Source organism: Hemicordylus capensis, chromosome 1, assembly GCF_027244095.1.
Source record: "Hemicordylus capensis ecotype Gifberg chromosome 1, rHemCap1.1.pri, whole genome shotgun sequence".
NCBI classification, from domain to species: Eukaryota; Metazoa; Chordata; class Lepidosauria; order Squamata; family Cordylidae; genus Hemicordylus; species Hemicordylus capensis.
In genome coordinates, this window is record NC_069657.1 from 154,589,962 (window position 1) to 154,617,495 (window position 27,534).

The 27,534-nt window shown below is 43.8% G+C and overlaps 1 long non-coding RNA gene across 1 annotated transcript in view; it reads right to left on the bottom strand.

Annotated features, from left to right (window-relative positions):
- LOC128339531 (uncharacterized) overlaps positions 1-10,589 on the bottom strand; it is a 77,369-nt gene extending 66,780 nt beyond the window's left edge. The window contains exon 1 of the long non-coding RNA XR_008313073.1: positions 10,505-10,589. This is a non-coding gene — a long non-coding RNA (uncharacterized LOC128339531). The remainder of the gene's footprint in view (positions 1-10,504) is intronic.
- Between the last annotated feature and the right edge of the window lie 16,945 nt (positions 10,590-27,534).

Below are 27,534 nucleotides of genomic sequence, written 5' to 3' on the forward strand. Positions count from 1 at the left end.
TGGAGTGGCAGTCACACAGGTAAGGACCTGCATTACTCACTTTTAAAGGTGCCACTCGCCAGCCCCCCTGCACCCTCCCCAAAACTAATTTGTGGTTTGCACTCCACCTACACAAGCCTCCACATAATGGTTAATGGCTGATAGGTTAATGGACTATTCAAAGTATTCTCATTCTCTCAAAGAAGTGTGTATAGGATTGCAGCCTTAACTGAAAAGCTCGGTGTATTTTTTATTCTATTGCTGCTGTTAATATCTCAAACTTAGTTTTTTCTATCATTTTATAGTTTCTATAATTTTGGTTTTGTGTGTTTTTTAACTATTGTTAGTAGATATCCAGGGCAAACACAAGTCAACTGGACAGCACACCACTTAATTTGCATAATATGTAAAATATATGCAAGCTAATTTGCATAACCTGCAGATTAGGGTGCCACATTTGAAGAGCTTGAATATGGTATCCCTAATCTGAATCAGTCCCTTGTTTCTTCTGCTTAACCACTATGAGCAGCTCATTCTCTCCCTCCCTCTCTCTTGCTTGGTTCACACGTACACATTAACAGCATTTAACCCTAACCAGATTTAAAATTGCAAATTCCAATTTGTGCTACCCAGGGCAGGGGGAGGATGGAATCCCGCTTTCTTTACGGGATGGAAGGGGAGGACCCACATTCACCAGAATAGTATATGCAGATGGAGCAGGTCAAAAGATGCTAGGGGGGTGTCTGTCTCAACATGACCAGGGAAGATGTTGCAAGGGGAGACCCCAGCAGAGCACTCCAGCCGGACCAGTCACTAAGCTACTGCAAGAGGCTTGCTGCCCAGCGGGCTAATCATCTCATGAACCACTGAACCACCAGGGAATCCAAGGGGCCCTACTCTAGTGGGCCCCCCAATTATCCTTGTTGAAAAATAGAAGAAAAATAAAACTTCCCTTTCACCTACACCCTCTTCAGCATTGAACACACCCTGGAGGACACCCCCACACCCCATGTTCCTGGCCTGACCACATGCATGGCCATAGGGTGAGCTAACAGGACAGCACCACTAGGAACATAGGAAGCTGCCATATACTGAGTCAGACCATTGGTCCATCTCACCCAGTATTGTCTTCACAGACTGGCAGCGGCTTCTCCAAGGTTGCAGGAGGTTGCTTTGTTTTTTGACTCACCCCAAACACCTCAATGCACCATCCTGTTCCCAGACTGCTTTGGGGAGGCCATGAAGTCCAGATGCTCTGCTCCCTCAAGTGACAGGCACATGACCAACACTACCAGCAGGCTTTATGGCCTACCCACACTTGGCAGGAGGCACTCAACATCCTACGCCTGCAGGGCTTCTCAAACTTGGGTCCCCAGATGCTGTTGGATTTCAGCTCCCATCATCCCCAGATTTTAGTGGTCTACTTGGCATTTCTATTAATGTCAAATATATGAGTTCCATGCTTAGGATTTCAGCATAAGATGCAATTAATGTGGATTTGCTGAAGGAACAATCCACCATGTGCTCCTTTCTACTGCTGAATGCTAATAATTACCACTGAGGAATGCTCAGGGACATCACTGCAAGTTTTAGTAAACAAGGGGGAAATTATTTTAGTAGGCTGAGGCAAGATTCACAGCAAAATCCCAAAACATCCTGTTGTAGATATTACAGCTTAAATTTCCAGCATTTGTTATCTCTTTATACCCTAAGAAACCGCAAAATAACATAATATAGGTACTTCCATGGAACAATCCCACATAGACTGAAACCCATGAGGATCAAGTGCCCGCTCTTCTTAAGTGACATCCTTGGAGATGCTCCTTTTCATATAATCAACCCTCCTTCCCCCCGCCCACAAGCATTTCATTCTTCCTCCGACAAAGATAAAATGAAATAACACACAGAGCATGATGGGACTAAACTGGTTTAAGCCTAAGATATGGCTCTACCTGTTTATGGAAGATGCAGAAAATTGGGTAGGTGTGTATACCTCACCACCTGGTGGTCTCTGATAGCCCTTGTTCTGCTATACAGACCACCTGGTGCATTCTTTCTTATCATTAATGTCATTTCCATCAGCAAAATGAATTATTGATAGAGATTTTTGTTCTTGAGCGTTCCATTTTATCAATGCAGCTCCACAGGTTTGCATATAAAGTGCTTCACTGATGACCTCAGCAATAACTCATGCAAGATATCTCCCCTTCCAATATTTCCCCAAGCTTTTTAATAAATTCTAAGATTTCAATGTGTTTTGAATAAGTCTTCACAGAAAGAGTTTATAGCAATATTTATTTATTTATTTATTTATTTCGTCAAATTTTTACGCCGCCCCAAACTTTTGTCTCTTGGCGGTTAACAATAGCAGGAAACACATTAAAACATATACAAAAACTTAAAACAATTTAACAATTTTAAAACACTGACCTTAAAATTTTAAAGAACTGAAAAAGCTTGGGTGAAGAGGTGGGTTTTCAAATGCTTTTTTTTTAATTGTCAGAGATGGGGAAGATTGTATCTCAGTAGGGAGCATATTCCACAGTTTTGGGGGAACAACCGAGAAAGGTCGTCCCCGTGTGGCCACCAGCCGAGCTGCTGGCAACTGTAGATAGATCTCTCCGGATGACCTCAATAGGTGGTGAGGCTCATAATGAAGAAGACGTTCTCTTAGATACCCAGGGCTTAAGTCATTTAGGGCTTTGTAAGTTATAACTAGCAGTTTGTATTTTGCCCAGAAGCCTATTGGCAGCCAGTGTAACTCTATCAGCAAAGGAGTGCTGTGGTCTCTCTGAGATTACCCAAAGACCAACCTGGCAGCTGCATTCTGTACCAATTGAAGCTTCCGGACTATGTACAAAGGCAGCCACACATAGAATGCATTGCAGAAGTCAAGTCTGGAGGTTACCAACATATGTACTACTGTTTTGAGATCATTCATCTCAAGAAATCGACGTAGTTGATGTATCAGCCGAAGCTGATAGAAAGCCCCTCTGGCCACTGCCTCAACCTGAGATACCAGAGAGAGGTGTGGATCCAGAAGTACTCCCAGATTGCGAACCTGTTCCTTTTGGGGAAGTGTAACCCCATCTAGAACAGGGAGATCAAAATCGTCTCTGGATATCTGACCCTGCACAATAAGTACCTTCATCTTATCTGGATTCAGTCTCAGTTTATTCTCCCTCATTCAGCCACAGATGGCTCTTCTTATGAGTAAGACTTAGGGATGAAACCCCCTCTGGGGAAGGGGCTGGACCTCCCTTCACCACCCTTTCTTTGTGAACAATAGAACTTGGCTGCTCCACCTCCCCTGCTTGGGTCTGCCTCTTGTCTTCCCCCTCTTGTCCCCCTGCTTGTGCCGGAAGTCGTGTGGCTCCCAGCAGCAAACCCTCCTAATTCCCCCTCCCCTTAGACAAGGTTAGCGGAGTGAGCACTCCACTAACCTTGGTTTTTTTAATTGTGTGTTGCCGCGGTGTGACTCTATGCCATGCCAAAACATGAGGAGACCCCTGCCGTGAGGCTGAAACAAGTCTCCTGGCCCTGGGGGTCTCTCCAGGATGTCCTGCACACTTGTGTGGGGCATCCTGGAATTTCCAGGGCCGCGTGGCCCCCAATCCCTGCAGCCCCCGCTGGCTCCATGACAGAGCAGGCAGTCATGGTGATCATCCAAATCACCTCTCAACTTGCACTACAAAACCCTGTCAGGATAATGTGTTGTAGTAGACACACAATTTCTTGCATGATCACTTAATAGAGTATGTGCTTAAACAATCAGCAAGTTGTCTGTGAAATTTAGCAACTTTCTCAGTGTCTGTCTCATATAGTTCATTTGGATCTAATAGGAGTATGTAACACCATTAGGTTCTCAGTTGTGTCCATTTCAGTTGGGTTTTTGAAATCTGTAATCAGTTCCTTTTTCAGCGGAAATAATCAATGGTTGTGAATTTGTCGACTGCAGGCCACAATGTTGTTTTAAAAGACAGGAAGGCGGAGAATTAAAGGATATGCTTTTTCTATCTATATTTGCCCATTGTTCTGTGAGGCTACCTACCTATCTATGTAATCTTTAATATGCTGTTCTTGGTTTACTGGAAATTTTTATAAGCCCAGTCTTATGGTACTTAGTGAAAAATTGAAAATTTACAACTAATAAAGGTCTCTGAACAGTCTCTTTCAATTACATGCCTAACTATTCTCAGGTTTGACTGAACGCAAAGTCTTTCATTTAATTAGTCTAATAGGGATCCAATTCTTCAAGGAACTCCACATTTTCCAAACAGAGCATCTTAAATCCATATTTGTTAATATGGCTCTCCAAGAGAAAAAATTTGAGCTGCAATTTGAAGCACACTGAATCAGGAGGCAATTCTCATTGAACTCAATGGGTCTTACTTTTGAGTAAACATGTATAGACTTGCACTGTAAGTCCATCTGCAGCTAAGTCATTCATTTGAGTAGCGGAACCCTAATTAGGCTCCATGATGGGTGGGGGTGGGGGAGAGACAGGTAAGCTCTTGCCTTTCTCCCAGCCTTCTCCAGCCCCAGCAGATTTGGTTGGGTGAATGACCCTTACACAGTTCCTTTCAAGTATCTGGATGGAAGTGCATAGATCAGGAAGCAGAGCTTCTTCCCTTAATCTATAGTCTAATTCAGACATTTAAAAAGGGGGGTGGTGGTGTACCTGTGTAAAGTGTCCCAAGAGCAGGTCTTCAAGCCCTACCCTGGTGCTAGCATGTTCAAAAGACTTCACCACTATGATGTCCATGCTTATAACATTTGTTCTGCAAACATACACTGTAAGCATGCCATGTTTGGCATGGGAGTGGGGCTTCTGAGTTATGTCAGTGTTGTTAGGGGCTTGCCGGCATGCTCTTGGGACACGGTATTTGTTGAGAATTCTCTCTGGTAAGAGATACCCTTCTATTACAGCAGAGTGCACAGAGGCAAAACACAGTGGAGTCTGCCCAGGCATGCATGTTTGCTGAGAGCAAAATAAACTTGGAGCCAATTCATAGTTCCATATCAGTATAAGGAGTCTTTATTGGAGAACTCCATTCTAGCTAGGAAAGTGGAGAGATAGGATCTCTAATCTAGCTAGCTAGCTGGATGCAGAGAGATGCTGTCTGCATCTCTGCACACATGGTACAGAGAGAGAGGCGAGCGTGTGTAATAGGGAGAAAAGAGGAAGAAAGGAAGGGAGGCAGGCAGGCAGGAAGTCCCTGAGCGTAGCAATCTACATATCAAAGGGATAGTGCCAGAGCAGTAGAGAGGAGGAATGACCAATGTCTTGACCCCTCTAGCCCTCTGACTCACTAGTCTGTCCGCCTCTGTCATTGAGGCATGAGGCAGTGCAGAGTCCTTCACTTCCAACAGTATTGGTGTACGACGCCCCTATTTTTAAAAAGAAAAAGCCCTCTAGTAATCTGTATTTCATTGTTAGTGCATGGCCTTTCTAGTGCTAATATTGTCTTCTTATAGCTAAGGGATTTCTCAGAAAGGTGTGAACTCTTGAATTCATGTACAGATTCATCAAATATCATGCAGACGATCAAATCTCATTCTTCTAATCTTCAACATAACTTAATGCTGAGGCAAAATGGCACCCGTAACAGTTCATTTATTTTGGAAACATGAACATTTCCAGTTTCTGTACAACAAGATGGAAGATGGGTTTCTTCCTAACTGCCTCCTCTGGAAATTCATGAATATTAATAGTCTGGCTAATGAACCAAAAAAACAAAAACAAAAACCACCGCTAAGCCCTGACACTGTGTGATATGTGTAACCTTTTTGGAGTGCTTGTTGGTTTGATAATCTTTCTGCTTTGTCTAATTCATGGGCATATTTTTCTTCCTATCATTTGTTTTAGTGCATTAAGTTAAAGTGCTTCTGTGGGGGATTCACTTGATTAATGACTAATTTCCATCATGTGTGCACTCAAGAGCAACCTGCCATCATAGTGTTTGTGTGGAAATAAATCATATTAAAAGTCTGAAACCACATGATGAAGGATATTTGTGTGTATGTGTGTGGGGTTTTTTACGCATAAACAGATGAGACTTTTTCAGGAAAAACAAAGATGCATCTTTTGATTGTGAGAGTTTGAAAGCTTCATCAGATCAGCACGTGGCAGCCCCCAGTTCTATATTCCCACCCTCAGGGCATCCGAAAGTTATTTTGTTGCTAAGAAGAAGTGGGAATTGACCCTTGTGGTGAAGCTGCAGGGTTAACAAGAATGGTTCGTGTTGTTATTCTTAGAGGTGCTTCACACAACCCATGCAAAGCACCATTACTGGGCTCTGCCATTACTGGAGAGACCCCTGAGGCCGGAAAGCTTGTTTTAGCCTCCTGGTGGGGGTCTCCTCGTGTGCTGCTGCGGCACGGAGTCGCACTGTGGCAGCACACAATCAACTAAATGGGCTTAGTGGAGCACCATTACATATACATCAATTACATATAAGGTGGTGAAGTTTTGCTCTAATGCTATGTTGTTATGTCAGTTTTTTATTTCATGCGTATGTTATTCCTGAATTTTTAGTTTATATTTATATCTATTGTTAGCATTTGCTAGTTAAGTCTCTGATTGGTACTGTATGTGACTGATGTTTTATTATTTTCTAGAAACTGTTAAACTTTTGTAGGATTTCTTTTTCTACCTTTAAAAAATTGTTTTCTAAGCTAATCATGAGTCGTAAATAAATAAAAAAATCTATTTAACCTCGTTTAAGGGGAGGGGTAGTTTTGGTAGCTTGCTGCTGGGAGTTGTGCAGCTTTGGTGGCAGCAGACAACCTGGAGAGATTGGGCTAGGCTCCCTTAGCCTGACCTCTCCTGGTCATGGGAATAGCTTCTTAGTTTACAACTGGTTGGGGATATGTTTGTGTTGACAGCTGATAGTCAAAAGGTGTTTGAACGTCTGCCATTGACCATCATGCCTGGCTTACACAGTCAATATTAGGGATGTGCACTGAAGCAGCTCCCTTTGAACCGATGTTGGGGTGTGGGTGGCTTTAAGGATCGTGGAGGGTGCACTTACCCCCCCCCCACACACACACGCTTCCCCCAACAGTGCTGAATACAAATAGTCCAGCCGGGTAGCAGCGTACCTCCATGCCATCCCATTATTTCTGTGACCAGAAGTGCCATGTGCATGTGCACATGTCACAGGCACACACATGCATGTTGCACGCACACACAACATGTGTGCACCCACCCATGATGTGCACATGTGTGCACAGTACTTCCAGTCACTTCTGGTCATGGAAACAACGGGGTGGCAAGGAGCTATGCTGCTGCCCTGCCAGACTATTTGCACACAGAGTGCTGGAGGAGGTAGTGCAGTGGTGTGTGTGTGTTTGTGTGTGTGTGTGTGTGTGTGTGTGTGTGTGTGTGTGTGTGTGTGTGTGTAAATGCACCCTCCCCTGCCCTTAAAGCTGCCCCCGCTTGCAAACCAGTTCCAATAGGGGGGTTCCGAACCTGTCCAGCATTCTAAGAATAGAACACTGAACAGGTTCGTGCACTTCCCTTGTCAATATATGTGGTTACCTTCCGACCGTTTCATAATGCAAATTGCATTAACTAGTGCATTTACTGGAGGGTCAGTCTACATATATAGCAGCATCATATGGTTAGGCTTTTCCTGGACTGTACCACTTGCGCCTGCTGTGGGAGACTGCATATTTTAATCCTTGGCCCTTTAAACATTTACTGTGAGTGTGTTTTTAAAAACTCCTCTGAGATATCTGTGGAAAGAGTTCAGCCTATTAGCGGTGTGTGATCCGGCTCACATTGAGCCAGGCTCATGTTTGAGCTGGCTCAGCTCAAAAGGGTTGGGTCGAACTAAACTGGGGCCTGTTTGGTCCGAGATAAAACTGAACCAGACCCGGTTCAACCTAGGCTGGCTCGGATACCCCTTTACCAGTCAAGGGGGGGGGGGGTCAGGGGAACTTCCATAAAAGTAGAACGGGGGAGGGAAGTAAATATGTACCTTAGAAGTACCACCAGCAGTGGCTGCAGTTGTAGTAGCCGCAGGGGAGGCCATGAGGGTGGCAACGGCTCCCCCCACCATCCCTGCTGGCCTGATAGCCTGGGCTGGTTCAAGCCCATTTTAGGCCCAGTTCAGGCCTCTGCACAGGCATGGAGGACACTAAAATGACTTCCACACATGCACAGAGCACATATGTATGAACCCCATGCCTGTGGAGAGGCACAAACCAGTTTCAAACTGGGCTTGAACAAGCCCAAACTGGGCTGGGCTACTCAGGGTGAGGCCGGCAAGTGGTGGGGGGAAGGAGCCGCCATCCCCTTGTCCCCTGCTGCTGCAGCTGCCACCAGCAACACTTCTAAGGTACATTTTTACTTCCCTCCCACCCGCTCTACTTTTAAGGAAGCTCCCCTGCCCTTTACTGGTAAAGGGGAATAATAATAGTTTGCATTTCCTCCCTTTGTGTCATAATGAGTGGTGGACAAGTTCTCTTCCCTTTACTGAATTCCCCTTTACCAGTAGGCCTCACAGCCTTTCAAATCAGCTCAGTTCAAACCCGAACCAGGTCCATTTCAAGAGTTCATGGAAGCGGACTGGGCCAGGTTGGCTCGAATCTGGTTCAGATTTGAGCCAAACTGGTTTTTCCAGCTCCATGCACATCCCTACAGCCTTTCCTACTACCTGATTTGCTATTTTGCTCTATGCATGAAATTAATTTTGTGCAGCAGCGTTTGAACTTGAGGCCCTTTAGGTGCACGCTGTAGTGGCAGAGTCCAGTAATAGTTTGCATTTCCCCCCTTTGTGTCATAATGAGTGGTAGACAAGCTCGCTTCCCCATCTTCATTTGGAATGGTTTCAGCTAAAATAAAATAAATATATGATTTTTTTAAAAATCATATTATTTATCTGCCCTATCACAGCATGACAAAGCATCTATCCCACCCCACAAGAGTGGAATATGGCTGTTGGAGGAATGAGGAGGCCTTTATTCCCCCTTGCCAAAGAGTTTTCCAAGCTGGTGGTCTTCACAAAGCCTTATAGAAATAAATACAAGGGGGCACAGCACTGTCTCATCCATTGCTGGGACTTGTGGATTATCTGAGGAAGTGCAGAATGCATGCACAAAAAAGCCCCTGCTGGATCAGGCCAAGACCTATCTAATCCAGCATTCTGTTTCCCACTATGGCCCACCAAGTGCCTCTGAGTAGCTCACAAGGAGGAGATAGGCATACAGCTGTACCTCATTATCTGTGAGGGTTTCATTCCTACAGATAATAGGTAATGGAACTCCAGATAATGAAGTACTGAAATCAATGGGATCGCAGGAGTTCCTAGACTTCAAAAGTAGAACTAAAAAGCAGCAAATAACAACAAAAACCCCTGTGAATACAGGCCTAATAAAGTGCCCTACCATGTCAGGCTCTCCACAGTCAAGTAATGCCCCTCCCCCAAGCCCCAATGTCCCTGAAATTGACACCCCTGATATGCGAGTTTAAGCCTCTCCCACCACATATGCCAAGGCCAGGTGTCTATTATCCTATTGCTGATATGCAAATCCGCAGATGGTGAATCCACTGATAGAGAGGTTCTCCTGTACCTCCTCTCCAACCATTGATCCTCTGAAGCAGCTATTCAGAGGCAAAGAGCCTAGCTCGAGATTCACTGCCACTGAACCCTGAAGTACTTATGGCTATCAATCAGGGGCGTAGCAAGGTTGGAGTGGGCCCAGAGACAAGATTTTAAAATGGGGCCCCCCCACTCAAAGTCCAGGGCCTCCGCACACCCCAGGCCCCCAAGGATTTAAGTCTGATATTCCAAAATAAGTATGCTGCCTGGAAATACATTTCACTGAATACACACACGCACACGTCACAATATATAGTGATATACATTGAGTACTATACATTTGTTTTACTTTTAATGCCTAGAACACACTAGAAAGATGAATGATTAAAATGGGCCCCTCACTGCAGATTAGCCAAGGAGACTTTCAACCATGCAGGGTGAGCCTATGTTTGTTTTCTCAGAATTCTGAACAAATTCAGTCAAGTTTGATTCCAGGAGATTTTTCACAGGAGGCTTTTAAAGCCCTTTAAGACACATCTCCTCTGGAAGGGAGGTGCTGCATTCACATGTTGGCCAGATTTACCCTGAAGTCCCTGCAAGTTATTGGGGAGCAGTTCACACACAAGAAAAATAAAATAAAATAAAAGCAGAAGGCATGCTTCACAGTTCTCACTCAGACCTTCTGGGTTGCAAAACAACTTGAACATAAGTGCATTTATAAATGAATGAATAAAATAAATATAATACTGTTTCTTCCAGAAGTTTTTGTAATTTTCTGCCATGAAACAAGCCACTTATAGGACTTTTTAGATAGTTTTTTTTAAGCCAGCAAATTTTCCAAGCTGTTTAAAAATAAATATTCAGAGACTTCTCAGTCCCCCCCCCCCATATCAAAGCCCTATGGCAAGCAGATCCCTATATATCCGGGTGGGGGTGGGGGTGGGGAAGGTAACCACAAAAAGGAGTTCACACTCTACCTGGCAGCAGGGGGTCTTCTGCTGCAAAGAAAAGTGGTGGCCACTCTGGCTGCCTCCTCCTTCCTGGCTGGCTTGGGCCCTACTGGAGTTCAGGCTTCACAGAGGCCTACACCAGACCTCCGTGGAAGCCCCGCCCACCCGCCGATCAGCTGAGAGGGAGCTCTTTGCAGCTTGTCTGCTCCCTCGATTGCCGGCCAGGAGAACAAGCTGGAGAGACGGCGAAGAGGGCAAGTGGCTGAGGGGCCTTGGGGCTGGGCAGGGGGCAATGGGGAGTCACGTGAGGTGCCTCTGGGGGGCCCCTCCAGGCAGTGGGGCCCCCAGACAACTGTCTCCCCTTGCCCTATCGTTGTTACGCGCCTGCTATCAATATTAGAAACCATTCACAGACTTGTCTTCCATGCATTTGTCCAATCTGCTTTTAAATCCATCAAAGCTAGTGGTCATCACCACATTATGTGGCAGAGAATGCCACAGATTAGTTCTGGAAATATCTGTTTTTATCTGTTCTAAATCTCCTGAAAGAGAATGAAAAACAACTTATCTCAATGCATGTTGTCCACACCATGCATAATTTTATAAATCTCTATCAGGTTGTCCTCCCATTTGTCAACCTTTGTCTGAACTAAAAACCCCCAAATATTATAGTCTTTTTTCATAAGGAAGATGCTCTAACTCCCTGATCATTCTGGTTGCTCTTTTCTGCACATTTTCCAAATCTTCAATGTCCTTTTAGAGATGTGGCAACCAGAACAGGGCACAGTATTGCAAATGCACAGTGTTGCAGTACCGTACATTTTTGTAAGGGTATTATCATAATAGCAGTTTCATTTTTGATCCCTTCCTAATGATCTCTGGAATTTGCCTTTTTCACAGCTGCCACATAATGGTTCCATGTTTTCACTAAAGTATCCACAATGACTCCAAGATCTCTTTCCAGGTTAGTCATGACTGTTTAGACCCCATCAGTGAATATGTGAAACTGGGATTTATTTATTTATTTATTGTTTCCTAATGTGCATCACTTTATATTTATTAACACTGAACTACAGTTGGTATTGAACCAAGATGGCCAACTCATTTATGAATATGAGAAACCTGGCAAACCGTGGTGGCAAAACAAGCTATTAAAATTAAATACATTGATGTAACTAATTCCCACTTTCTATCACTGTGAAACAAAAACAAGGAAAATGATAATATTTAGTGGCCAACATGATGCTGCACAGCTTAATGCCAGTGTTTCCCTTCTGCTGGGGCTGCCGAACGTCCCCATTTGCATGCAAAGCTATGCCCCCTGTGTTGAACATCAGATGTAGGGGGTGTGGCTGGGGTGCCAGGAATGGCCCCTGATTGGCGGGAACCCGGGTTCTTTGAACCCGTTCACTCACTGGTGGCTCCGCCCCTGCATCCATTGTTTTCAATGGTAGCTCCATTGTACAAATGCAGCTGCACATTTCTGAGTCATTGTACAACTGCGCACATGTAACACTTGTGACAGATTTTACATGTGCAGCAGCATTGGTGGGAGGGAAACATTGGCATTAGGCTGTGCATGTCAGCCAGTATTTATATAGTACTTTCTGAGCATTCAGAGTGCTTCTTGTAGATCCCCCCTGGTCATGCTTGAGCAACCTTGAAAGATAAATCAGTATCATCTTCACATAAAAAGGTGGTGATGAAGGCTGAGAGAAATGATAGCTTGCCTAAAGTCACCTAAGTGAGATTCAAACAAGGGGCTTCCTGGCTCAGCTCTCACTTACTTAGCCACTGTACCCACACACACTCTCAAAAACCTCTGCTTGCTTTGAGAGACTGCCTCTAGGGGGCAGTATGGCACAGGAAACAGAGCTAGTGTTTTTGGCACCAGTATGGTAGAATCAAGGTTTAAATCCCTGTTCAGCCCTGTGGTACATTTTACTTAGATCTGTTTTGCTATGTGTCCACTAGTGTAACATTAATATTTCCTATGGTATATTAAGATTAGTCAAGTAGCTAGTGTAAATTCTTGATACACTGTACAGCCGTGAATACAAATACATTGTACTTATTATACAATAATCACTATTCTATAAAACAATCTATTTGTATGTCATCCCCCTCCAAAATCCTGGCTGCCAACATTTATTTTTAGATAAGACTCCTGTGCTTTTAACAGCTGCAGGAGAAGCACAAATGTAAAAGGTGACAGTTCTCCAGTCACTGCATTTACACCCTGGGCAGAGTTTCATTCAGTACCATAACTTATGCCAAGCTTGTAAAATGCTTTTTAAAAGCCATATATATATATATATAATATGTGATATATATATATATATATATATATATATATATATATGAGAATTTTCCCCTTCACAATACAATACAATGACAGGTAGGTATCATATTATGGAATAATAATGACACATATTTTTAACATTGATTCCTCCTGCATTGTTCAATTAAATAACCAGTTTTGAACATACAGACTAGACATGTGAACCAATATTATATCCCAACTTTGCTAGCCACTCACCACTTGATGGTGGTACATACTTTATGCATGCTCCTCTGAGGAATCTCTGCTTGACACAGGAGCGCAGCCAGAAGAAAGTTGGCAATCCTAAATCCTGATGCCATCTTTCACCCATCCTATCTCCATCAGTGCTGTAAGAAAATAGAATTTTGTTTGCACAGGTAATAGCTCTAGAGATAACCAGGTATCAAGACAAACTCTTGATAAATGAAAGGTGTAAAAGATAAGTCTTATGTTTTGACCTTATAAAATCCACCTGGGATTTTCCTGTTCACAAATAACCTTTGAGATTGAAACCTGGCTGGATTACAGAAAAATCAAAATACAGAAAAATGATGAGGTTTAATTACCCAGGAATTTGAGAACAAGTATGTGTCTGGCAACCTCTCCCCCACCCCCACCCCCACCCCCACCCCCCTCAGCCCCAGGGCTATGGACCTAAATATAGAAAATAAAGGAGGAATGTGAATCAAAGAGGCAAGAAGTTGAAAGTCTCTGCAAACATGTGCATATCAAAGGAGGTTACTTAATTCAACACATTATTTCCTAAGAAGGAAGTTTAATGAATATCATTCTGAAAAAAAGGAGAGATCCTATACTGAAAGAGGTAAAATGGACGTCAGCCTGTTAGAAAACACAATTTTCCAAATAGGAACATAGGAAGCTGCCTTCTACCGAGTCAGACCCTTGATCCATCTAGCTGGTGGCAGCAGCTTCTTCAAAGCTGCAGGCAAGAGTCTCTCTCAGCCCTGTCTTGGAGATGGCAGGGAGGGAACCTGGAACCTTCTGCATGCAAGCCTGCAGTGCTCTTCTCAGATTGGCCCCATCCCCTGAGGGGAATATTTTACAGTGCTCATACATGTAGTCTCCCATTCAAATGAAAACCAGGGTGGACCCTGCTTAGCAAAGAAGAAAATTCATGCTTGCTACCACAAGACCAGCTCTAATCACAAAATAAATCACACAATACTAATCACAAAATAAAATCAGTGATTTTCTCTTAAGATTTGCTTTGTGTTACAACATAAATTCAAAACATAGGAGCAATCTTATTTAACCACCCTCTCGTGGTTCTTCTGTCCAGATTCCAAGGTCTCTTTCAGTGCTGTCTAACATTTTTAGCACTTTTCCGTGCTGCTTTAAATGACTGATCTTGGGTTTATTGGCCTAATTTCAGCCCCCCAAAGAGACAAAACCTTTTCTGGACTGTCTTTTCTCCCACCGCCCCATTTTACCATTTCCCCCAATCAATATACATGGCTACTTTCCTCTTTGGACCCTGTCACTCTAGTTCTGTACCCTTGAGTATTCAAAAATGTTCTTTCTCTGTAAAAACTAGTCTGGATCGTGCTGACTTTGCAATTTACTGGATTGAGGCACTCTTCCAAAACAGCTGTGTGTTCCTGCTGGTTCCATACCTGCTTGCCTGTCTACCTACCTAAAAGGACCCTTGACACCCTTAGAAGCTCCCCAAGAGTTGGGGTAAATGAGAACTTTCAAAGTATTGGCAGAAGCTCTGGGAGGAAGGTACTGCTGGGAGAGGGGACTATTCTGTTTCCCCAGCTTTGGGTGATTTCTGGCTTTTTAATCAAAATGGTTGGGTGAAGCAGGTTGCTCTCTTTTGTATTCTAACAGGCATTGTGTTCTGTAGAGCAATCTGTTTATCACAGCTGGCATTGCTTCCGACTTCTACATGGTCTGTGGGGCTAGGAAATCAGTAGATCATGTCCTTTGGGATTGTCTGGCCTTTAGTCTGGAATGAAAGGTTTTATATGATAAACTACAAGGCTTGAGTATTGGGACCCCCTACTTCAGCTTTTCGGAATAGGAAGCTTTGGGGCTCAGTGGTCGAAATGTTATGATGGTATCCATGTGCCACCAGCCTCTGTGAATGGTTATAACTGAGGAAGTATCGTGCCAACCAGAACACAGAGGGCCTTTTATAGGGCCTTTTATTTGGTGTGGTGGTGCAGCAGGGAAGCAGCTTGCTTAGGGAGCAAGAGGCTGTTAGTTTGAACCCCCACTGGTGTGCTTCCCAGACTGTGCCTAGTAAATATATATTTGTCATCACCTATATCGGGCAGCAGCGATATAGGAAGGTGCTGGAGGCGGATGCTCACTTCAGTGGCAACGGCAAAAGGCATCATCTCATACTGTGCAGGAGAAAGGCAATGGTAAGCCACTCCTGTATTCTACCAAGAAAAACACATGGCTCTGTGGTCACCAAGAATCGATGGCACAATCTTTCCTTTTCTTTTTTATTTGGTCTTGCTGTGGCATACCCTACCAACAGGAGAAGTAGAAACTCCCTCTCTCCCTGCAACCTCTACCAGCTCTATACTCCTATGGAAGTATTGTTCATGCATGGCCATTAAAAATGTACACTTTGATGGAATTTTCATTGGAATGTTGAGTTCTCACAGAGAACCTACAAGAGGTTTAGGAAAGGATTTTGGAGCTGAACATTAGTGGGAAGATATTAGCTGAAGACAGGGATGATTGTTTTGATGATTTAAGCAAACTAGCAAATCTTCAGAGCACTTTGTCTGGTATATACAAACTACCATCTCTCACACCAGATGTTGGAACATCTGGCCTAGAAATCCCTCTCCCGTAACCATTTTCCATCACTCTGGCTTGATGTGCCCTAGCTAGACCTCTGTCCCCTCAGTGTGCAGCCTCCTATGATTTGTGCCTCTGAACCCTCCCTCCAGGCTCTTGATGGGGTGTTCCTTCCCCACCTACACCTCATAGCTGGCCTCAGGACTACTAATTCTTTCTTTGCTCTCTCTCATTTTTCCTGCAATCCATCATCTGTTCTATTTCTTTGCCTAATTGTAGCAGGGAGGTCTCAATTCTTCCCTAAGAAGCAAATAACTACTTATCTGTTCCTGCAGCAACAGTGTTGCCATATACAAAGGATTACAATAAGTAATGACTGAAAGGCAGCAAATGGCAATGCTGACTCTAGCCTCAACCCACATATTTGCACAGGCTTTATTCCTTCAGCTGTCCCTGTGTTTGTTTGGACACTGCATACATGAAGGGTTGGAGTAAGAGGCAATACTTGACTTTGTGTATGAAGCACCTGTATTGGGCAAATTGTAGGCTATGCTTTTAGCCTACTTTCCAGTAGGCTTATGAGATCACCCAGCTTTCTGTGTGTGTGTCTGTGTGTCCGTGTGTGTGTCCGTCCATGTGTCCCCCGCTATCAACTTCACAATGCCTGGACCAAAATGAACCAAATTGGGTACAGTTGTAGGGACACATAGGGACAGCTCAACAGCATAGTTTGTGATGATGTCATCCACCCTGATCCAAGATGGCAGTTGCATAAACTTTTGAGGTGCAAGTGGGCTAACTCGTGAACTGCTTAACCGATCTGAACCAAATTTGTTACAACTGTAGGGACATATAGGCATGCCCAAATGGCATGGTCTACTCCAATTCAGGATGGTGGCAATGTGAACATCTGAGGCACAAGCAGGCTAATTTGTGGACTGTCTAACCAATTTAAACCAAATTAGAAACAGTTGCAGTGAGTGATACACAGGGATACCTCAATGGCATCGTTTGTGATGATGTCATCCACACCAATCCAAGAGGGTGGATGCATAAGCTGCGGAGGCGCAAGTGGGCTAACTTGTGAACCTCTTAACTGATTTGAACAAAATTTGCTACAGCTGTATAGGGATGTCCCAATGGTGTAGTTTGTGATGATGTCATCCACCTTGATCTAAGATGCTGGATGTGTGAACTTTTGAGGTGCAAGTGCACTAACTTGAAGACTGTTTAACTGATTTGAACCAAATTTGGTACAGTTGTAGTGAGTGACACACAGGGACACCTCAATGGTGTAGTTTGTAATGATGCCATCCACCCTGATCCAAGATGGTGGATGCATGAACATTGGAGGCGCAAGAGATCTAACTTGTGGACCTCAATTGGAACCAAATTTAGTCCAGTTGTAGGGACAGTGAAAGGAAAGTTGTCTGATTAGTTCTTACTAGAACAACTTGTATTTGTTTAAATTCATACTGGCCCTATTCCTAAGGCTCAGATCAGCTTGCATGTCAGCATATTTTGTGTGTATATTGGGATGGACCGGCAACCTGGAACCTTGTAGATGGCAGGATCTCTCTCTCTCTCTCTCGGGAATAATTACTACTTCCCTTGATAAGGCTTGTAAGCTGGCATCTCCACCCTGGTCTCTTCATGCCACCTCCTCCACCTTTCAGGAACAAAAATGTATGAAGTGAGAAATGTGATTTTTCACCACTCTTGCACCTCCCTCTCTCCCTCCCTCTCTGTTAAACATATTAATGTGATTCTTGCAGTGTTTATTTATAAATAAAATTTATTCTGTCTGGGGTGACATTTATGCTGATTATCCTCACAGCCTTTTCTCTGCCTCTGCTGTTTATGGTGGTTGTATTTCTTTAGGGTCGCTGCTGTTCATCCCATTTGAGAAATGGAATATTTTATAGGGATGACCATCTGATAAAACGGTTCATGCTGGATTTGATGTATATTTGTTAAAAGAGAGCAGGAGAAAGCAAAGGCATAAAAAGTTTTCCAATCAATGCTTCACATTTTACAGGCAGTGTAGATTTATGGTGAATAGGGACTATGGCGTTCTATGAATTATACTCACATAAGTCACCATTGGCCCATGGTTTAATCCAGCATATAGCTAATGCTGTACCATGTGTGCCAAGATGATCATCAAGCTGAGCACAGAAAGAAAGGAGAGTAGATGGATAGCATAGCCATTTAAGATGGCTTCAAATTCCTACTCAGTGTGTCGCTCCTGCGACTGCACTGGTAGGGAGTTACTTCCTCATGGTGCATTCCCACTCAGCTCCACTGCATATGCCTGACAATTCATTCTCTCCCAACTGGAAGATAAATCTCATTTCTTTCCTGCTGTGTTTGTGTGTGTTGGTGGGATCAAATGAAAACATTGGATCAGGTAACTGGGTGGTGGTAGAGAATTTCCTTGAATATAGGAACATAGGAAGCTGTCTTATACCAAGTCATAGCATTAGTCCACCTAGCTCAGTATTATCTGCACTGACTGCCAATGGCTCTCCATGGTTTCAGGCAGAAGTCTTTCCCAGACCTACCTGGAGATGCCAGGGATTGAAACCTGGTACCTTCTGCACGCAAACAGATGCTCTACCAATGAGTTATGGCCCCATCCCTTGAGATGCTCTACCAATGAGCTATGGCCCCATTGCTTTTATCAGGAATTGAATTTTGAACAGGAGTCTCCTCCTCTGTAGCACCATCAGGGTAATGCAACCTGAGGCTTCTTGTTAGAGATATGCTGAAGATTAAATACTGCCCTTGGGCAGGCTGGATTCACCTAGGTTATATGGATGGGCACCAAATACTGAGCATCTCAATTCTCAGTTCTTCAATATTCCATGCTTTTAATGGAGATTTGTGTGTGGCTTGAGATTATTAGAGCAAAGTGGAGCTGGTTGGGCAAAAAATAATGTTTTAATCTTTCCTTTCCCCAGGTTGCTTGTGTGGAGGAGTCTTTCCGTGGCGCCCATACAAAAGCATAATCCTTTGTTCTGACCTCTATAAAAGCTCCAAAGTAGTTCAACATAGGGCCTTTCCTTCTCTCTAAGCAAATCAATTAGTACCACAGGCTTTTGCAGATATATATTTCCTGCTACAGGAACAAACACACCAAAATACAGGCAGTAAAATCCTACAGGTTTACAGTTCCCAATTAAGTAAAACTACTAATGCTCTCCTGGTGGTGCTTATTTATAAACACAATTTATTCTTGTTTCTCTGAACTGGCCATGCAACTGCTGCTGCTGCTATCAGAAAGCTTTCAATGACTCTGTGTTTTATGACTGCCGTATTTCTTTTGCTACATTCCACCTTAGAAATAAAATATTTCATTGGCATGTCCATCTGATAAAATATGTCCCTCTAGACATATATTTACTCGGGGAGTATTTGAAAAGTAAATGCATGTAATATTTAAGGCAGTGAGTGATGCCAGCAACAGTAAATTAATCCATGAGCTAACTTACAGGTTGGAAAGCTGCAGAGTGAAGACAGCAGCTCATGTAAGGTGTCATTCATGGCTGTTAATGTGCCTGCTTCCATAATTCTAGGTTCAACAAATCAATTGTTGAATAAGTCAGCAGAATATTTAAACATTTGCTTAGAGGTAAGTTTAGTCCACTAGCCAAATCCCATATAACAAGGAGGATGTTGAGACTATCTAGACCTTCATTGCTGGTATTTAAGGATGTGCAAAAGGGACTGAGTTTAAACTCCCCACTTTTGGAGCTGACTTGCCCCATAATGCACCAGGAAAGATGCATCACTGCCAGTACATAAGGGAGCCTGTCAGCTCCAAAGGTGGGAAGTTTAAAAGGGGAGTTTAAGGGACTCTAAGTCACTTTTGAAGGTGACTTATAGTGAGCCAGCTCAGCACACCAACCAGTATCCCATGGCAAACTGTGAGGCTGTACACACGAGCAGTGTGTAGAACCGAAATGGGGTTTGCGAGAACGGGTTTGACCTGCTGTCCCCACAGATGATCAGGGAGCCCTCCCTGGGCAGCCAGATTGGCTGCCCAGATGATTACTGATTATTACCAATGATTGCTGATGATTACCAGCTCTGTCACGGAGCCAGTTGAGGCGGTGGGATTCGGGGGCCTTCTGGCCCCTGGAAGTCCCATGCAGTGCATTTTGGGGAACCTCCTGATGCCAGGCAGCTTGTTGTAGCCTCCCAGTCGCCACACCAACACACAGTCATCTAACCTGCTTTTCAGACACTTCTGCGCCCAAAATCTGGGTTAAGTGGTGGGCTCACTGCTGCACCACCACATGGCTCCCGTTGGGTCTCACGACCAGGGTCTCCCTTAGCCTGGTTTTGGCTGGTTGTGAGAACAGGCTTTCTGTCTGCCATAATACGGGTTTGGAAGCATGGTTCTGGAGTAACCGCCCTGAGCCATTTTGGAAGGCCGGTATATAAATCTAATAAATAAACAAACAAACAAACAAATAAATAAATAAAAACATGATGAGTAGTCTTGGAGGTCAGTCACACAATCAGGCCTGATCCAGCAGGACTGTTTCTTATGTTCTTATGGGAAGTGGAGGGATCTGCGAGGATCCCACTGTTACTCATGACCAGCCTAACCCTACTGGGGGCAGCTCAGGCAAGGTTAGGCTGGTCATGAAAACAGCTTCAATCACTTCTACCCAGGTTTTCCTCCTAGCTTGCTTCCACACAACCAAAAACTGGGAGCGCACACAACTCCCAAACTTGGGTAGAACACAATTTTTGATTGTGTGAATGACGTCAATGTTTAGGATCAACAGCACTTTGTTTTCTGTAAGTTGTCCTGACAACAAAGATCATAGGATCTTTGTGGCCCTGCATGGGTAGAAATAGCATATTTTAAAAGTAATGTGCAAAATATTTATACAATTAGATCTGTTTCTCCAGAGCTCCTTTCTCGCTCTTCCTACTGCTCTCCTTCATATTTAAAATTATAATCCTTCATTTCTGACAAATGAATCTTTCCCATGCACAGGCACTGACTGTGACATTACAAGCAGAAGGATTATGCTTGGATGTAGGCAACAAAGGAGGCAGCAAAGGGGCATGCACTCTCAAGAGCTCATTACATTACTGTTTCTTGTGCACATACTTAGCAATAAAGAATTATGGAAGAGGTTTAAAAAAAAAAAACACCCTTCTGAATTGGGAACAAATGTAGGGATTATAACTGCAGGACATCTAATGCTTATAAATGGAGGCTTCAGAGTTTCACACAGAGCTGACATAAATTCTGCAACAAGAGTGCTGTGCAAGTTCACCATAGGAACACTGCCAAATCATAGCCCTCAACACTGGCTACACTTTCTGTTGCCAACTGGATTTGTTTTCTTTAGGTTTGACCAGTACTACGCTGAATCCTGAAGATGGGTGGGGAAAGGGTAGCTTGCTGGGATGAGGTGAGGGCCAGGAACTGGAGAGCTCTTTTCTTTCAACAAAATGTAGTGATATGCTGCATGGTATTACTGAAATAGAATGAATGGGTCTCCTAACTTTGAGGGCTGATGGGTGATCTGCCATTCTACATCACTTGAAGGCCTGTTCTCTCCCCAGCATATGCTCCTCTGTGATCACAATTGCTTGATGATGTGAACACAGCTTTGAAAACCTCACATTTACCTCCTATTGTCTGGTTCTGTACTTAGATATCTAACATCTCAAGAAGAAACCATTTCCAGTAACACACATTTCCTCAACTGCTGATAGCTCATTTAAGTTCTATATACCAGTTACTGTTTATCTTCACTGACAGTATATTTTTAAAAAACACAACTTTTGTACTAAAACACAAATTAGCTAATTCATTATAAATTCATTTGATTTATAAAGCAATCTTGCCTATTAAATAATGCCAGATGGCACCCATGGGGAATTAATTTGCAATAACAGAACCTAACATGACTGAAAAAAACTAGAGAAATGTATAAAACAGAAATTCACAACATATTTCCACCACAGAACATGAAACCAGCCATAACGGTTTGGGAACTAGAATGCATAGAATAGGTGGAATGACTCCCCTAACCCAGACTCTAACTATAAAACAGGCTTGTAAAATAGGCTTCTATAATGCTGCTTTAGACGACATTGAAAAACTGCATGTGGAGGTTCAGTTCCAAGAACATAGTTCACCAATTACTTCTGAAAAACTTCTGAATATTTCCATGGGGAATATAACTCTTTCTTAGAATTGTCACTGAATTTTATCTCAAGCACTATTAATGAGGAGAATTTGGAGGTTCCTGTCCAAGTGAAATTTCATGGGAAACAAAAAACTTTTTAAAAGCATTTCTTAGGTGAGTTTGGCACATCTCAGCTCACTGGGATGAATGGAAATGGCCCAGAAATAGTTTTTGGTAGACCTTTTCTAAAGTAGTAAATTGTAATTATTATTTTATGAGCATCGCCTACCAGTTATTTTTGGAGTGAACTCACTCTATGTTTTTAGCAATATATTCCTCAAATTATTGGATTGCCAAGAATTTTTGGTTTGCCTTCTTCAACTGACAATATTGTCAACTGTTTTTTTGCCTGCCAAAATCATCAATGTACATTTGTTTTTAAAGTTTGTACTCCTTTTTATTCTCCTTTGGAGAATAAAAGACTCCCACTTTTGTAAAGAAGGAGTTTTGCCATTTATAGCTTCCTTGATTGTGTTCGCTAACCACTCTGGCATCCTCCTGGATTTGTATGAACCTTTCCTAATCTGTGAGCTACATTCCATCTGAGCTTCTATTATGGTGGGTTTTAAAGAGTTGCCAAGAGTCCCGAAGAGATTTGACCCACCTGACTTTCCCTTTCAATTTCCTTGTAACTAATCCCCTCATTTTTGAGAAGTTTCCTCTTTTGAAAATAAATATGAGTATGTTCGACGTTCTGAGCATCTTTCCACTTACATATATGTTGAACTTGATAGCAATATGCCAAACGTTTCTGACGTTTATGTTTTAACAGATGCATATTTTTAACATACACACAAAAAACACACCCACGATTCCATTTTTTAACACCCAGCTGGTGGCTTTTCTGGGAAGGTGCAGAACGTCTCTAAAAGCACATTAAAATATTAAGAGTCTGGCATCTCTCATATGGTGTCCCTTCTTATAATGCAAACACTTGAGTGTACTTCAGTAAGAAGATCGTGCCTAACCTGTATTTCTTCAAACCTCCTTTATACCTATTTATAATTGTTCACAACTCCATAATGTCACAAGGAGATGTAGTCATGCTGTTCCCTGTTGCAGGAATGTTTTAAAACCTGATAATCTTCTAAGCATAAGTTGCAGAATAAGCATTCATATCACAGTGTGGAAGATTTCAGGTTTGGAAATAGAATGGGAAGAGAAGGGTAATTTGTGCTTCTGTATGATTGCTTCTGCATAAGTGCAGGCAAAGGAGAAAGTGTGAGCATTTAAAGTTCAATTAATTGTTTCCTATTTGTTTTAAGTTCATGTTCTTCATGGTGACACCTGAACTGTGATCAGGGAAAGGTGTCACTGCATGCCAGGAGGGGACATGTGCACTCACAGCATGTCCATGTCCTGATCGCGTGCAGACGGGCTAGCAGACTGAACTGGTCCATTATGTGAGTGACTCATGCATCCTTTGTTGCTACTTCTACAAAATGTGCAAAGCTAAGTCACACAGTTTCAAACGGTCTAATGCTAGACTGGATAGAACTGGAATTTGTTTACTTAGTTGCTTATTTATTTTACATTTATATCCTGCTCATCCTCCAAGGAGCCCAGAGCATGGGAATACATGGGAATACATGTACATGGAAATGTTTATCCTCACAATAACCCTGTGAGGTAGGTTAAAGTAAAGTTAAAGTTGTGCTTTCGATTCTGTGTCAATTCCTGGCACCCACAGAACCCTGTGGTTGTCTTTGGTAGAATACAGGAGGGGTTCACCATTGCCTCCTCCCACGCACTATACACATACTCCATACACATGGAGATGATGATGCCTTTCAGCACCTTCCTATATCACTGCTGCCTGACATAGGTGTTCCTCATAGTCTGGGAAACATACTAGGGGTTAGGCTGAGAGATATGAGACTGGCCCAGAGTCCCCAGTGAGTTTCATGGCTGAATGGGGATTTGGGGAATGTGGAAGGGGCTTCCTTATGTTGCTGTTGTTGTTGTTTGTTGTTTTGTTTTAAAGAATAACAACAGTGTTGCCCTCCTGAACAAAAGTGCTCATTTGCTCCCTCCACCTCAGGACTTCTTCTCACGGCTACTTATTTGCTCTCTCTAATTAGCATCCCATGTAGTGACTTTTGATGCAAATATCTTAAATCACAGAGACACACTGGCTTGATGAAATGTCTGCTCTCTCTGCCCTTCATTCACACAGAGGTGCTAGCAGAGTGCTTGGAAGACTGAGGTGGAGGAGCAGTGCCAGAGCCCCCGCTTTACTATAAAGAAAGAGTGAGCCACTCAGGGTCTTCACATGAATACACATGGAGTTCACACAATTCCTCCCCCTCAAAAAGATGGCAAATGGTGCCTCCTTGTGATTGGCTGTTTGCAGATATGGCAAATGGTTCCTCCTTGTGATTGGCTGCTTGCATGGAGGCTCTAGCTCTCATTTGAGGTTATCTGTGTATAGAAAAGAGGAGCTATGCTGTTCTTCCACCAAACTATTTTAGTTCTGGCCAGCAGTGAATGGATGAATTGGGAATTACTCTTTTTTGAGTGAAGATTGCTAACATTTTAAACGTAAAGTTGTGCCGTCAAGTTGGTGTCAACTCCTGGTAACCACAGAGCCCTGTGGTTGTCTTTGGTAGAATACAGGGGGGGGGGCTTACTATTGCCATCTCCTGCGCAGTATGAGATGATGCCTTTCAGCACCTTCATATATCGCTGCTGCCTGATATACAGTAGATGTTTCCCATAGTCTGGGAAAGTGCCATTTTACCTGGGACAAAATATGTAGAGTTTACAATCCAATCCAGGAAAGTGCATTGAAGGAACAACTGTGAATACACAGCATAGTGAATTCTTGCAATCTTTAAAATCCATTTATGTATCATTTTCCAAATAAGGGTTGAAAGGTTTCTATTATGTGGTATGCATTAAAGATGTCGGAGTCTAATCATTTCAGTGTATGTGCTTTTACATGCAAATGTAATCTTTTTCCATTGCTGTTTGCCTGAATTTCATGAAGCTTTTTCTATCTTAATTCAGAAGGTTTGGGGTTTGGGTTTTTTTGTTTTTTGTTTTTTAACACAGGCATTCAACCCCCCTGGGGTTTTTGTCAGAAGCATTTTTGTGAAAAATCTTAAAAACAAAAGAAAAGGTGGGGGGAGTTCGAATTTTACAAAGCCATTTGTGTGAAGCAGAAGATGGCTCTGACTATTAAACTAAAGTTAATGTAGTTTAATCCATGGCAGGCATCTGAGATGTTGCCTGTAGCTATACAACCTTGGGTTGTGGTCTTGTCATTTCTCATAAACAAAGCCAAACTGGGCCTTGTCTGTCTTTGTGCCAAGTCCTTCCTGCAGCAGATCGAGAGGCTGGGAAATGTATATAATTTGGACAAATATATAGTAAAGGAGATGTAAATTGTGAGGGACATCTCATATTCATTTGACCAATAGCGCAATCCTATCCTTGAGTTGCCTCTGCTGAATGAGGAAAAGATCTCTACTAAATCAGGGGGGTAGGGGGATGGATCGAGGTTCATGGTTCGGTCCAAATTCAGACCAAACCGCAGTTCTGCAAACCAGTTCGGTCCAGTTCAGCCCAACTGCAATCTGGTCCAGCAGCTCGAGGGCTGGTGAGGGTGGAGCCCAGGGGGCAGTGAGTGGCACCTTTAAAGTAAGTAAGCAGGTCCTTACCAGCATGACCACTGTTTCAGGCAGCTTCCTGATGTGGTGGCATTCCTCCCAGTAGCCTGCTCACAGCAGCACAGCTCTGGCACTCACCTGGCCTCCATGCATGAATGGAGGCCAGGTGAGTGCTGGAGCCATGCTGCAGCTGCTTGCCTGCCCACCCCCCAGCACCCCTCCATGATGCTTGGGCCAATTGGATCAGGAGCCCCCAAAAGGGCCTGCCCTAAACCACCGCAGCTGCCCCTGCCCCACTGCTGCTGCCACTGTCCTGCTGCCACTTCTTACCTTGTCCTCCGTGTGTGTGTGTGTGTGATCAGAACAGGGAAGGCTACCCCCAATGGCAGTGGCAGGTGTGGCAGTGGGCCTCTCTCCTCTGGTCAGACTGTGCACCTGTGCATTTCAACTATGGTGGGCGTCGCATGCCTGTGATGTCACGGGCATGCGACGTCCACTATAGTCGAACTGTACAGGTGCACAGTTTGGCCAGAGGAGAGAGGCCCACTACTGCCGCTGTGCCCACCACTGCCGGGGGTGGTGGCCTGACCCGCTCTGATCAACCCCCACCCCTGGAGGTCAAGCTAAGTAGCAGCAGCGAGGCAGGGGGAGCAGCAGCGGGTGGGCAGGGCGGGGGTGGCGGCAAAATGCTTGTTGCCCCACCCCTTGCATCTGACATCAGACATAGGAGCTGTGGCTTGGGGTGTGGGGGTGCACACAGTTTGCACGTGTGATGGGGACCCCCACCCAGGTTTTATGCCCTGACTCCCAGGGGTCTACCTATGCCCCTTTGCCCCCCAGTGCCCTCTAAGGCATGAGCATGTGCACACACGCATACATTTTTTGATGTCCACTCAGTTAATTGTCGATCCCACTCAGATTGAATAAGAAAGGCCCCATAAGTATGCACGTGCACACATACAGATTTTCAATGGTGCTGCTCTCTGCCCCCTCAGGTGCTGCCCTCACTGGCCCTTGAACTGGCCATTGAACGGCCCTTGACTGGTTCACAGTTGGGCTGAGCTGAACCGAACCAGTTCATGGAACCTCAGTCCGTGCACACCCCTAACTAAATCTACTTACCCTGATTTTGTGGGTTTAAGATGATGTTGCAATAACTGTTGCATTGATATTGCATGACCCTAGAACAAGAACTACACTGGTGCAACACCACTGGGACAAGTGGGACTTTGTCACAATCATACACTTGCTCACAGTTTGGTCTCACCCCAACACCACCATAACACAATGCCTGAAAAGAAGATGGTATGAATTAAAAATACACACATTCAAGCTAACTGTGGTGAAAGGCCACTTTGTATACACAGCAGTGTTCCCTCTAAGGTGTGTGCATGTGCACACACACGCGCGCACACACACACACACGTTTTTGATGTCTGATCAGTTAATTTTAGACCCTACTCAGATTGAATCAGAAAGGCCCCATTCTGAATGCACGTACACATACACGGCCTTGATACTACTGCCCAGAACAAAACACTATATGCACACAGATGGAAAAAAAATTAGAGGGAATACTGATACACAGTAAGTATCCAAAGCTAAAAGATATGGGAAGGGCAGGTTGTTTGTCTGCTCTAACACATACTTTCAGAATGCCTTACAGGCACCTGCCCCAGGACACCAAACATTAATGTGCATGCATCTATAAAGCAATCTAGCCATCTATAAATTTCTTGTGCTACCAAGAAATTGTCCTGGCACTTTCAGTTACAGGCATCAGCTATGGAATTATCTATCATGGAAGAGGTCTTGTGGACTTTTTCTGGCAGCACACTTGTGCCTTGTGTGTAGGAGAGGTATGGAAGATTGGATTAAGTGATGTCATAAACTGAATAATCTTCTGTGTTTGCCTCTGCCCCACTTCCTACAGATTTGTCCATCACTGGGGCTGCTGCTGCTGGGCAGGCTGGGCCAGGGGTGTGAGCCTCTTGGCATGAGCCGAAGGGCAAGAGGCTGTCAGCCTTGGGGTCAGCAGCCTGGGGCCTCAGAAGACCTTTTTTTCCATCAAGAAGCCAGCAAGAGAGTATACTGACAGAGTCTTGGACCTGGTTTTTATCAAAG